This window comes from Ambystoma mexicanum, chromosome 3p, assembly GCF_040938575.1.
Source record: "Ambystoma mexicanum isolate Mex_15411 chromosome 3p, UKY_AmexF1_1, whole genome shotgun sequence".
Classification (NCBI taxonomy): Eukaryota; Metazoa; Chordata; class Amphibia; order Caudata; family Ambystomatidae; genus Ambystoma; species Ambystoma mexicanum.
Genome location: NC_090925.1, coordinates 473,902,583 through 473,915,948, shown reverse-complemented (window position 1 = coordinate 473,915,948; position 13,366 = coordinate 473,902,583).

Sequence of the window (13,366 nt, the reverse complement as noted above, 5' to 3'; positions counted from 1 at the left end):
AATACATCATAATACTTGAAACATTTGCCCGTTGTTACCCCACACAATCACACCCTACCCTCAAAGCCCATGTTGCTGGTTGCTTGAACTTGTACTTACATTTCCTATGCTGCATTGGCACTTGCTCTGCTACTGGACACCCCCTCAAGGCACTTCACTGGACCCTTTCTCCTGCAGGGCTCTCACCTGCCTTCAAATGGGGTATTTCCAAGTGGCCCCCGATGCCTTTAGCCGGTTACGCATTTTCCAGTGGTCTTCAGGTGCAGGCGAGGGTACCACAGCTCCCTGGAGTCGGCAGCAGGGAGTGCAGTTCAATGCAGGGCAGGCAGGCAGTGCCCATTCACCCATGTCTTACAATGAGCAATGAGCCTCACAGAGGGCACCAACTTGTTGGGGAGAAGTTGGACCCCCACCCGGGCTACTGGGGGTCCGAGCCATAGGAGACCCCAACACCTCCCATTTGGCCCACAGAAATGCAACAGAGTCCCAAGCAGGCAGCAACATGTTCCAAACTGCGTTTATTTCTGGGCAGCAAAAAAAGAAAAGACACACAGAGAGCTTCATGCACAGCGAAAGTCCAGGCGCTGTCTTCCCCGGGGCTGGCTTGCAAGCCAGCTTTGTAACACACTGCAGGCTGACCTCACAGAATTGGACCAGGTCCCAGAAACCTATCTCATCCTGCTATTGGCTGCTAAGTGATAGGTTACCTATGTAGCTCTTATAGGGAGCCTGATAATTGGACATTGGACTTTTGCGTCAGTGGGTTGGTTTAGCTACGCCACCCCCCAATACCTAACTCTGAAATTGTTGCAGTATGAATCTGTTCCCATCTCTTTTAGCTGAAACAGGCTTTTTCGCCCATGGGCTCTCAGTGTTCATTGGCCAGAGCTGAGCCATTCTTGTTACAATTATGTTTCAAATGGTGTGTGGGTCTTGTGAAAATGTCTTTCGTTCCCATAGAAAAAACACTGGGCTCTGGATGTTCTACCGTGGCTTACTCGTATTTGTGGAGAATTAAAAAATGTTTGTCTGCCAGGGTTCACTGTTGTTCAAAGAAAGCAATCTTATCTCACTCTGTGACCTTGGCTGCTCCTGGGTTTGCGAGGAGTATTGATGAAGTCAGCACGGCTGGTGTTCAGTGAGGCAAAATGCACTTGGCTGTGATTTTCCTGAAACATGGCTTTACACTGTGCAATTAGTTCATGTTAATTTCTATAGGCATCTGCAGCCTTTAAACAGGGGTTCTTGTGTTTTGTAGATTATGGTATTGCTGCATTGATTCTAAAGTAGCATGGAAGTTGCAATGTTGGTGGAGTGGGTGTCTTTCAGCATGTTTGTCACCCATGGGTGCACTGGGGCCTGGTTCAAATGATAAGTGCGCTCCTTGTTCTTCCTGCTGTTCTTTCTGTTTATGCGTCTGGGGTGAGGGGGCAGGGGTTTGATCTCGATTTTCCCTCTTCAGGACCTTGCAACGCGGATTACCTCGCAGAGCGACTTGGCCTAGGCCAATATATATATACAATCAAGAGGGTATAATATGATTTCCCGTTCGACAAAATAACGTCAAATAAATGTAGTAGGATTTTTTTATCCTGTATGGATTTTTTTTCCCAATGATTATAAAAACAAAAACAGCAAATGCACAGAATGCACAGTAATGTTGTTTCAAACATAGTATGCGAGATTGTATGCAATGAGAAATAAACTATCCTATCTAACATATTATACTGTGTTTTTTTTACAGAAAAAGATATTTCCTTCATTATCATGCACAACAAACTCAACCTGTACACCCAATGGTAGAGCAATCAAAAGTACTCTTTGCACTTCAATTGTATTGTGTCACCATGCTACAAATAGTATATACTGCCCACACACTATCTATAATTACTATACACATATTATTATAATGGTTGTAGCCAATGGTCGGATTCAATTTCTGTAGACATATGATTATAATGGTTGTGGCCAGTAACCAAATTCTTGGGTGCATGGCCGTATGATGCTGTTGTGGTTGTGGCCAGTGCCTAGATTCTTTGGTGCATGGCCTACGGCATATGGCCTTGCACCAAAGAATCCAGGCACTGGCCACAAACACCACAGCATCATACAGCCATGCACCGAAGAATCTGGCCACAACCACCACACCACAACTTGCACTGAACCTCTCAATTCAAATGACATCTGTAGACATCGAAATGGACTGCCAACCCTATTTTTCACCCATGCAAATGACTCCATATCCTCTAGATTCCACTCCCTTAACATGACCAAGCCCTCTTGTAGTCACAAAATAACACCAAATGTGTGTCTCAAGCTGTCCACCTCTTTCAGTTACCAAATAACCCAAGCTGTCCCCCAAACCCTCTTTCAGTCACCAAATAACCCCAAATGTGTTTTTCAAGCTGCCTGCCCAAGACTCTGTACATGGATTACTGCGGTGTCGCAGACAGCCACGCCACCAGCACACTCTTTTTCTGCCTAAACAAACAGCCCATATAATATTTTTTCGCTCACCCACCCTTCCCAGCACCTCTTTCTAACACCAAATGACCCAACATGTGTTTTCCAGACTTCTTCCCCACTGTGCTATCCACGGTCAGTTTTGGCTGTCTGTGGATACAACATGGCGGGTGTTTTGGAAAATATGACGCACCTCACGCTTTTCATGATCCAATTACCGGGCGCTTGTGATGTCCGCGGACATCACGTCAGCCCCTTGGGTAATCAGAGGCCTGTCTGTGGAGCAAACAGGGAAGTGAGTCCACAGACCGAACCCACATATCACTTATCTTTTTCCTACTTTTGGCCCGTTTTAAAGAAAACTACTTGATGGATTTACACAGAATTTACAAAAGCATGCTTTTGGAATCAAGCCACCGCTCCAGCCTCAAATTAAGTGAAAATCTGTGCAGTGGTTTGGGCTGTAGACGTGAGCAACATTTTTTTTACATCGCGTCTATGGAAAAAAATGACATTTTTGGACCCCCCTTCAACTTTGCCCCCCCTTAATGAAACCTCACCAAACTTACTGTATAATGTTGGACGGGGCCATGTACTTTTTTTGCTAAATTTGGTAAGGATTCGTCCAGGGGGAGTGAAGTTATAAGCCGCCCTGAAAGTGCTCGGCCTATGAGTTGAGCAACTTAACCATAACTGCAGGGTCTCTACCGCAGGCTCTGTAATATTTTCAAGAAAAAAGCTTTAGTTGCATCGACGTTAAGGTGAGAACTTAATGCAACAAAACCCCTGAAATTCACCTAAAGCCACATTAACTTAGCACCCCTGTTGCACAGCCTATGACCACAATGATAACATCCCTGATGACATCGCTAATTACATTACATTAATTACTGTTACACGTTGCATTTCTGATTCTGTATTCTCTCTTGGTTTCTTAGAGATTCATCGGATACAAAGGACTGGCCTAAAGACTTGCCTGAGAAATGGCCTAACATCTGAACATGCGTGCCAAGTGATGTCTCCGAGCACAGCAGCTGAGCTGTGGAATGCCGTAGTCCTCAGAGATGGGCATGAGAACAGCCCTCCCTCTTGAGAAGTACGCAGTGATGCTATTGGCTCAAGTCCCAAGGCTGCCAGAGGCTGCCATGAAAAGACAATCTGATGTTACGAAATGTGCTTTCTTTCTCCCTATTCGGGAAATGTTTTCATACGTGGTGTTAATTGGTGGAGAATAATATGTAGCTTCTGCATTGTACATAAGTATGAGCCAGGCCTGGGAGGGACAGAACCGAATGCAGCCCTCCAAAGCACTGGTGTGTGTTAGCATTACAGAGCTTTCTGATCCCACTTCTGGCTTTGTGTATTATTTGTGTTCGAGTGCTGAGTGCCTGGTATGCCTGAGATGGTGTGAGGGTGTTGGATGAGCACTGGTATCGTGGGGAGCAGGACGAGCCTTTGACAATTACTAATTATACTTCTGATGAATTTTCAAATTTAGTGCTCCAGTGCTGCAGTTTTTTCATGACCAGTAGGTGGCAGGTCACCAGCAACCCTGGAACGCTGTTTCCACCGCCTTACTTACCAGTGTCAGTGAGATATTATGACAGGTGACGGAAACGGTAAATCCCCATTTTCGTGGAGTCCAGTCCACAGGAATGGAGTAACTGACGCACCGGCATCATTGCTAACAGTGCTGGTGCTTCAGTGAAAACACTATCGGTAGGGGCCTAAACTCTTGGCCGATCAGGCTTGCCGGGAGTTCTGTGAACCTACTGGCAAACTATTTGTTTGGCAGTCCAGAAAACATACTGGTACGTTGCTAATGACACCCTTATTTCCAGACCATTAAACTCATAGTGAGACCCTCTGGCTGTTGCTGGCAGCACCTTTAATGGGTGGAGGTTGATTCTACACAACCACTCCCAAGAACCTGCATCAACAACTACTGTAAACATTTCCAAGATTTCTGTTTGCAGATTCAACCACATCTGCATCTATCAACACAAAGTACAGGTATGCCTATATTTATAAAATTACATTTCCAACTCTTTTACAAATGCATATAAACAGGGTTCCTACCACTTACCCTGAAGTAACCTACTCAATAATCATACTCTTGTTTGTCCAACCTCCTGACATCAAGAGAAAGTTACTTACAATGATGTGTAGTTGCAAAGTTTTATTTTAATGGGCATTTTCATAACAGTTTCAAAACACATATTTGCAATTTCAGCAGTACTCTCTGTGACTTTTTTGTGAAAGTAAAGAAAACCATATTTAAAACATTTCCACAGCATGTTTAAGTGCCAGATACTGTGTCAAAATTCAATATATTACCTGAACATGCATACTTGCCAATATGACTCTTTATAATCTGCTAAGTGTTATTTTTTAATTCATTCTGTTACTTTTAACACCACTTCTCCCACTAACAAAGTTACACTAACTCTCCCACAATGCAAACTCAAAACGAAAACTGCATATATGTTACCAAAGCATGGCATGTACATGGAATGAGCAATGGCAAAATGCAATGCATTTACAAATATGTATTTCAGCACCATTTCAAGTAAAACAAATAAATGCATGTATACATTTACAACAGTGCTGTGTGTAATTTTTAATAAAGAAATTAAAGAAAATGGAAACAATTTCCCCACGATTTTGCAATAACACTCAGTGTGTGCAATTTCGTTAACTTTCCCGCACATGCATACTTGCTAACATTCCCCTTTCTAATTTCTACATGCTTATTGCCTCCTCGATTTTTCTGTGCATTCTAGGACTTGCAGTGCACCTTTTCTAATGCAAATATTGCAACCACAACTTCCACAACACAAATAAAAGAATCATCATTTAATAAGCAACTATGCATCACATTTGCAGGTATGCATGTACTGACATAACAAACCTTCACACAAGTGCCACTTAAAGTGTTCTACAAATATTTTCCATCTCCATTTCTTTTTATTAGAAAAAAGGTATGCATAGTGCTGCTATAAATCCCCAAAAACATTTTTTAACTTTCATATACTGCCTCCCAAAAAGGACAGCTTTTTAAATGCTCAACATTTTCCATTTTGAATGGTTAATTAGCAAATGCTGCCCATGCTCACGTGTCCCCATTCCTGTAGAGTCCTATGCAACTCCATAGAAATAGGGACTAACATTTTTCGGCACCCGACTTTCCAGGCCAACAGGATCTGTAATGTCCTGGTAGCAACGGGAAGGTAGCTGCCGAAAAATGATTAGGAATCTGGTGGCAACCCATCTGCAGCAACGGCAGGGTTACCACCATATTCATAATGAGGCCCAATGTTATTAACTCTTCGTCCCAAAAACTCCTCCTACATTCACAAATAATGTATTACCATTACCATACATACCCACTCATTTTCTTCTTTCGCAATTGCAGTGAAGAACAACCTCCTGGAAGACATCAACCTGAAGAAAACTACTCTTCACATTCTACAAAGTAAGTGTACAAGTATAGTAGTATTCTTTCAGTTACTCATGGAGTACAGTGTAGCCGCATAGTAGCCTACAAAATTCCTTTCAAAACAACATTTGTTTCACTCTTATTCATTACACCTCAACATGTATACTCTTTGTATTCTTATCTGAACACCATTCTCATAACACCCACTATTATCCTGAAAACATTGTAATGTCCTTACTTATTCATTCACACTACCATTCTCTTACGCACTAACCCAAGCCCTTCACACACCTACACACACAGCTACTCTTACAACCTTCCCAACCACATCTAGCAGCCTATTGCACAATCACACAGCCCTCTATTTATATCTGCCTTCATATTCAACCACTTATTGACAATACATTCAAATATATTCCACAACTTTCAAACCCACAATTTCCTTTTTTCTCCAACAGACAAAACAGAATGCCTACTAAAAAACAACTCTGTAGAAAACAAAGAAAAAATAGAGCAGATAAAAATAGAAGCATGCCAAATAATCATCCACCTCTAGCAGAATGTATAGCAAATATTCAAACAAAACTGCTAATACAGCGAGTCCACAAAACAGAACCATCAAGCACTAAACAAAACTAGGGCCCCTCTTCCAAAAACTAAAAATATTTAAAAAATGTATAAAGCAGAAGAATAAAACTGCTAATAACCATACCACTATATCTAACAATGTTAACATAGCCACAGTTAAGCATTCCCAAAAACGTATTTTAAAAAAAATGTTCCACTGTAGAGTACTTCACAATCTTATGAAAACAGCAGAAAAGTCACACACGACCCTTAAAAATTACTGCAGAAGACTAATCCTTGAAGCTCTCATTGGCAGTGCAATTCTGCTCAAAAGAAAATTGTATATATTAATTTTAACCAGAATGAAACCACTAACAAAATGAATCAGTAAATTACAAAAAGTACTTCTAAACATGTGCAATGTCAACATAGATACCTTTACAAAATTCTGCAAAGGTGAATGGATTCACACAAGCAGCACAGAACCATATTTCAATGAAGAGGCTTATAAACAAGAACAGAAAAACCCAATTGCCATACATAGTAGTGGCCGAGGGTATGAAATGCTAGAAAACACCATTATGGCACAACAAACCCTTATTGGAAAAACATCCTCAACAAACTTGTAATCAACAGTTCCTTCCACCCAACCAATCCATCCATTCTACAAATGGCCATACAGCTTAATGTGTAACAAATGGCAACAATCCTTCAAATCTTTACGACAATTCTTCAATCACTATGTGAAAGTAAAAGACAAAATTAGAATAGAAACTTTACAAACCATGGACTCCTGTCCAGTGCACAACTACAATGGACTGCGAGGACATTCATTAGCCTGCATTTTGGGACCTGCTTGTCAAAGCACCTTCCACCACATGAAAATGTTGGCAACACACCATTCCACTATAAGGAATCTTCTGCAGAGACTGTACTATGCAAAATCAACTGCAACATTTTAATAACATTCTCCTACATGGTACAGCCAAAGAACTGCTTAGAGAACATTAGCGAAAACCTTACAAACACCAATCTTACAATAAACACATACAAAAAAGAAGTAGCAAAGTTTAAAAGCACATCTGCTGAAGTACCAAACCAAGTATGTGTGTGTTGTCACAGAACCTTTTATAAAAAAGAACACAATAATTGTAGATATGACTTACAAAATGGAAGACAATGAGTAATCCCAATGGTAATCCCAATGGTTCCAATTAGCTCTATATTTTATGACAGAAGATAAATACAAAATAAATGAACCCTCAATACTTTGTACAAACTGCAATACAAAGCTTGATAATAACCAAATGTCTTCACGTCCAGCGGTTTGGGCTGTAGACGTAAGCACATTCTTTTTTTCCGTTGTGTCTCTAGAAAAACAGACATTTTGGGAACCCTCCTAAAACTTTGCTCCCCCCTCACCAACTTAACCAGATAGATTTGGGTAGAGCCATATAATCTTTTTGCAAAGTTTGGAAAGGATTAGTCCCGAGGGAGCAAAGTTATAAGCCTCCCAAAATGTGCCCTTCCTATGAGTTGAGCAACTTAACCATAACTACAGGGCTGCTACCACAGGCCCTGTATTATATTGTTAGGGAGGAAATGTCTTTCAGACCCTCCTTACATTCCAGCATAAAACAGATCTTGTGTTTACCCAAATGGCGGGAGACATCCCCATGTTTGTTTGTTTCTTCTAACAATTTGGCCTTAACGTAACCACAAAAAAGACGGTAAGCAAAGCCATTTGCTAAAACATACAGACTCCATTGTGTGCTAACCTAAAGTGCCATCTTTTCCTAGGCCTCACCATGATTTCTAAAAAACCATCTCTTCCTCTGTGCTGTGCCGCGCACAGAAAGCCCAGCCTCCCGCTCCACCTCCTGCCAGTTCCACACTAACCCATTTCTCACAGAAGCGCTTGACAATGTATTGTTGCAAATATTCAGTATCCTTCTCTCTTCCTCTGAGCTCTTTGCCCTCAATGTGACCGGAGCAAACCCTGGTCTATGTGCACATCCGTCTCCACAAACCTGCCTGTGCCACCTCAACCCCCACCTTTAGAGGTTACAGCTTACAAAGCCTTTGCCACTCTACTCGCTTTGAATGTAACTGTCAGAAGACCTTTTCCCCCAGACCACCCTAAATTGCCCACCATATACCTAATCCGTGTGATCATATATCCTCCTCTAAACTAACATCTATCCATCTATTTGTTTGAATCGTGAGGCACCAGGGAGAACAAATCACAGATCTAACCCCATAGTGGCACCTGGGAGAAGGGCCCAATGTGCCCTTGCCCCCATAAAAGCATGGGTTAGAATGTGCATATATCTGTCCACATTTTATAGCAACCTCCATTCAAGTAATGGTTTTATGTCTGACATTATTCTTTGTATGTCAATGATCATTGTGTAGTTTAGATTAGTTAGGATTGTAACACTTTGTGGACTAAGCCTGACCTTCACCCTGCGAAGATGAGCCTAGCTGACCAATGTGTCAACTGACCACCCCAGCCTCAGCAACCAAGTCTGACATCACCAATGATATGATATGATATGACGGGTTATTTATAACGTGCTTAATACCCAGAGGTTTCTAACCGCAGACCCGTGGATCGAATGTGTGGTTCTCTGTGTTGTCTTGTTTCCAAGGCAAGCATGTTGCCCCTGACCACCACCACTTGTCACCCCACGAAATAGTGACAGGGAGGCACATGCAAACACCACTATCCCCAGTAAGGAGAGTGTCAGATGCCCACAAAACAGCAATGATATTAGGGGACGAGTTTAAAGAATACTTAATGCAACTAACGTGAGTGGTCAGAAGCATTGCTAGGAAAATAGCGCCACCCTTCAAAAAAATAATGCAAAGGACACAATAACATCAGCAATCGACAGTCCCGCAACACAACTGATGCCAGGAGAATTGGTATGTCCGCAACATTGTCAGGAGATGGAATGTTCCAAGATTTCATGGCCCTTATGAAGTAATATATTGTACTGCTTCAGCAGTGAAGGTAAAGGGCCTGAAATATTGGATCCATCTGTCTGACCATCAGTGCCAGAGGAACATGAAGTAGCAGTGCCTTAATGAAAACATTAGGCAGGGAAGTAGGAACTGCTAAAGTACTAAAATGACTATGAGGACTACTGTGCACTGGGTCTATTATTGTGATTAAAAAAAGAAACGAAAGAAAGTAGCTTTATGAAAATGTGTAGTGTATAAATGAATGGTGTCTCTTTCTCTCTCTCTCTCTCTCTCTCTCTCTCTCTCTCTCTCCTAAATATAAGTATTTTATTAAAAATGAAAGTGTTATTGTAAATAAAAATGTACTTAACCCACTTTATTCCACGCTATAGGACCAACAATGACTGAGATGAGACCTCTGAATACAGACAGAAGAGAGTTAGATAGCAGTAGGGACAATGTTAGTGCCATTAGAGCTTACGCTTATGGCTGCGGTCTTTACTTTGTAGCAATTGTCTTCTCCATTATATTGTTGTGTTTTGGTCTATACTGGAGTCTGTCTTTTATCATTGAGGATGTAAAAGAAAGGGGCAGGGGGGAAACTAATACAAGAAGGCACTAAGATAATATGGGATGGGGTAAAATTAATATGGGACAACAATACTTCTGCAAATCTCACCACTTTGCATAAGAACCATACCACTAACACTGTCCAACATGAATTATCTCCAATGAATACCAGTGAAAATGTAATATATGTTTATGATGACGACCAACCAACTACAGAGGCATTGGCAACACCACACACACATTTACAGACAACCTCTGATCTTCCCTCAAATGTTGAACTGATGTATACCATGTTCCAAGATACCACACTGGTTACTCCTCCATATGTACAGTTTTGGCAGTATAACATAATCAAGAGCAAATGTTAAACACAGTTATTTTTCCCATCTATCTCCAGAATGCTATGTATGCCCACAATGGCCTAGGGGGAAAAGGGAGGGGATGAAGAGGGGGATACAATAACACAAAATTACTCCCTCCTGACAAGGAATTATGCAGAAAGAAACCAGAAGGTGCTACATGTTTCAAGGAGCCATTTTTCGAAATAAAAGGAACTTTTTTTACTGAAAGTAAAAGGCATGATGCAACAGTGATGTGCAAGGCTGAAGCACTACGCGAGCAGACAGACGAGAGACTGAAGTAGATGGAAGATACATGTTCAGGAACGTGGTCGAAAACACATCAAAAAGCTTATTTGGGTCACAGCTCTTGAGAAACCAATCAAAATACAGCATGAAGACACATTCAAACTTTGCCTTTGTGGAGAAGGAAAAGTGGCCATGTGATCAAACAAACATTGCAATATAACACTTGTCATCTGTGATATGCGAAAAGGAACTGCTGCTTTGATGGACAATTATTGGATATGTGGCAACCAGGCATACTTGCATCTCCCGCAATCATGGAAGGGCGATTGTGCTCTGGCATCGCTGCATTCTGCCCTGATGGTGATTCCGGAAAGTCATGCCCAGGGGGAGAAGGTGCCCACCAGACTGTCATCGGCATCCCAGTCAAAAAAGGAAGAACCCCCCATACATAATATATTAACAGAGGACCAGATGCAAGATCAGGTATCGTGCAAAAAGAGAGCATCAAACTACCTCTCTCAAGACTCTTCCGACCTCCTGGCGCAGATACCTGGTCAATAGAAGTTGTTTAACTCAGCAGAGACATTATTTGCATCACTCATACCAAGCATCCAGGCTCGAGAAAATGCCAAATGGATGCAAATAGGGAGATGGGAGCTTATCCAACTGGCTAACGACACTGAGGATGGATTCAACATCATCAAGGTGGAACTTAGAGCCCTGCGGTTGATGACGATGCAGAACTGCTACGTCTTGGACCGCCTAACAGAAATGGAAGGCAGTGTTTGCTGAAAAATCGGGAGTGCATGTTGCACTTTCATACCTTCTTCAGATGCCGACAATGGGACACTGTCACATGTGATGGCTGAGTGCACGACCTCGGAGTAAGAATGAGGAAGGAAGATGGGGTCCAGACCAGTGATTGATTGGACATAGTATTCGACTGGGTACCATCATTGTTGGGGACTACAATGAAGCTGCTGGTCCCCATCATCGTTTTTCTGCTGCTGATTTTGTGTGTGTGCCAGGTAGGGGTGCGATGCTGTGCTAAAGCAATCCCTAGTAGTGCTATGATAATGTTTACAGTGGGTAACCCAACCAAGGTGCCTCACGATACTAGGGAAGCACAAGTAGAGACTGGTGAAAGTAATGAGCCCAAATACCGCATGACAGCAGTGTATGATACAGAAGATATACAGTGTATGATACACCCACTCTCATCAATAGCAAGAGGCACATTCTTTCCTTGAATGTAACTCTCCTCATTAAAAGATCTTTCTGTATAAGAAGTGTGTTTCCACTCTCCACCAAACATATCACAAAAGTTGTTGCGCCTAAGTATATAAACTGTTTCTAGATTTGTATGCGATGGCATAGTCATCGTAAGTAATTTCTTAAGTTTATTCAATACAAAAATGAAAAATGTCCTTTTGATATGAAAATCTTTTTTAGTTATTACGTCTACTTTTTTCTTTTGCAAAAAACACTTTATGCATATATAGATTTAAGTTTCACACTTCTCCAAAGATTTGTAAAAACTTGAGAGTGATACATTTTCCTATATATTCACCTAAAGACATATTAATGTTGCAGCCCCCTGTTGTGCAGCCTATAACCACAATGAGGACATCAAAAATCCCATCACTGATAATATCACTAATAACATAGAACAGTAACTGGCATTAAGAATGGCCTTCAGCTATGGTCAGTGTGCATGACCAAATATATTTTACCATATGAATGGGTACTAATCATGGTCTACAGTCATGAAGACTACCACAGGCAGGCTTCACCTATGTGCACTATATATTTTAAACCACTACCAGGCCACCAACCATAAATCTTGGCCTTTACCAGTGGCTACAGCTGTTAGTTGTGTTCACAGAATATTATATGCACTAATCAGCCAGTAGCAATGGGCTTTAGCACAATACTGGCCAGTGGCCACAATCTTTGACTGTGCTCACTATATATTCTAATATATAGATGGGCCTCACTAGCCACAGCCTTTGACCATGAGCAATGGACTTCCGGCATGCCCACTGTATAATATATACAGTAACCATGGTCTTCAACACAATACTAGCCAGTGGCTATGGCCTTTGTCCATGCCGACTGTATATTCTAACACTGTAATGGTCTCTAGCTATGGCTTTTACCTATGGCCACAGACTACAGCTTTGAACGTTGCATAATGTATTTTTTAAAACAGTAACGCGCCAATAGGCATAGATTTTAACCATGCACATTTGTATTTTGCAACACTTACTAACAACTAGCGATTATGTTTGGTGGTGGCCAATGGCCACAGCATTCGTCATGGCCAAGTACATGGCCTAAATTGTTTTAAAAAAAGGTTTTCATGAGCTAATTTATAAATGAGGTTATGTCTAATTCCAATATTGATGTAATCAGTTATATACAATGTCATTAGTATTGTCACCAGAGATGGCATCAGTGATGTGATCTTTGATGTCATCATTCGTGTCATAGGCTGCACAACAGGGGGCGCAAAGTTCAGGTAGCTTTAGCTAAATTTCAGGAGTTCTGGTGCGTTATGTTCTCACCTTAATGTCCCTGCAACTAAAGTTTTTTCCTTGAATTTCAAAGGTTTTGTTACAATGTATTGCTCACCTTAACGTCCCTTCAACTAATGTTTTTTTTTCCTTGAATTACAAGAGTTTGACATACGGCTTTGACACTGTATATTTTAGAACACTACCAGACCACTAACAATGATCTTCAGACATGTCCGGTATGCATGGCCCTGTGC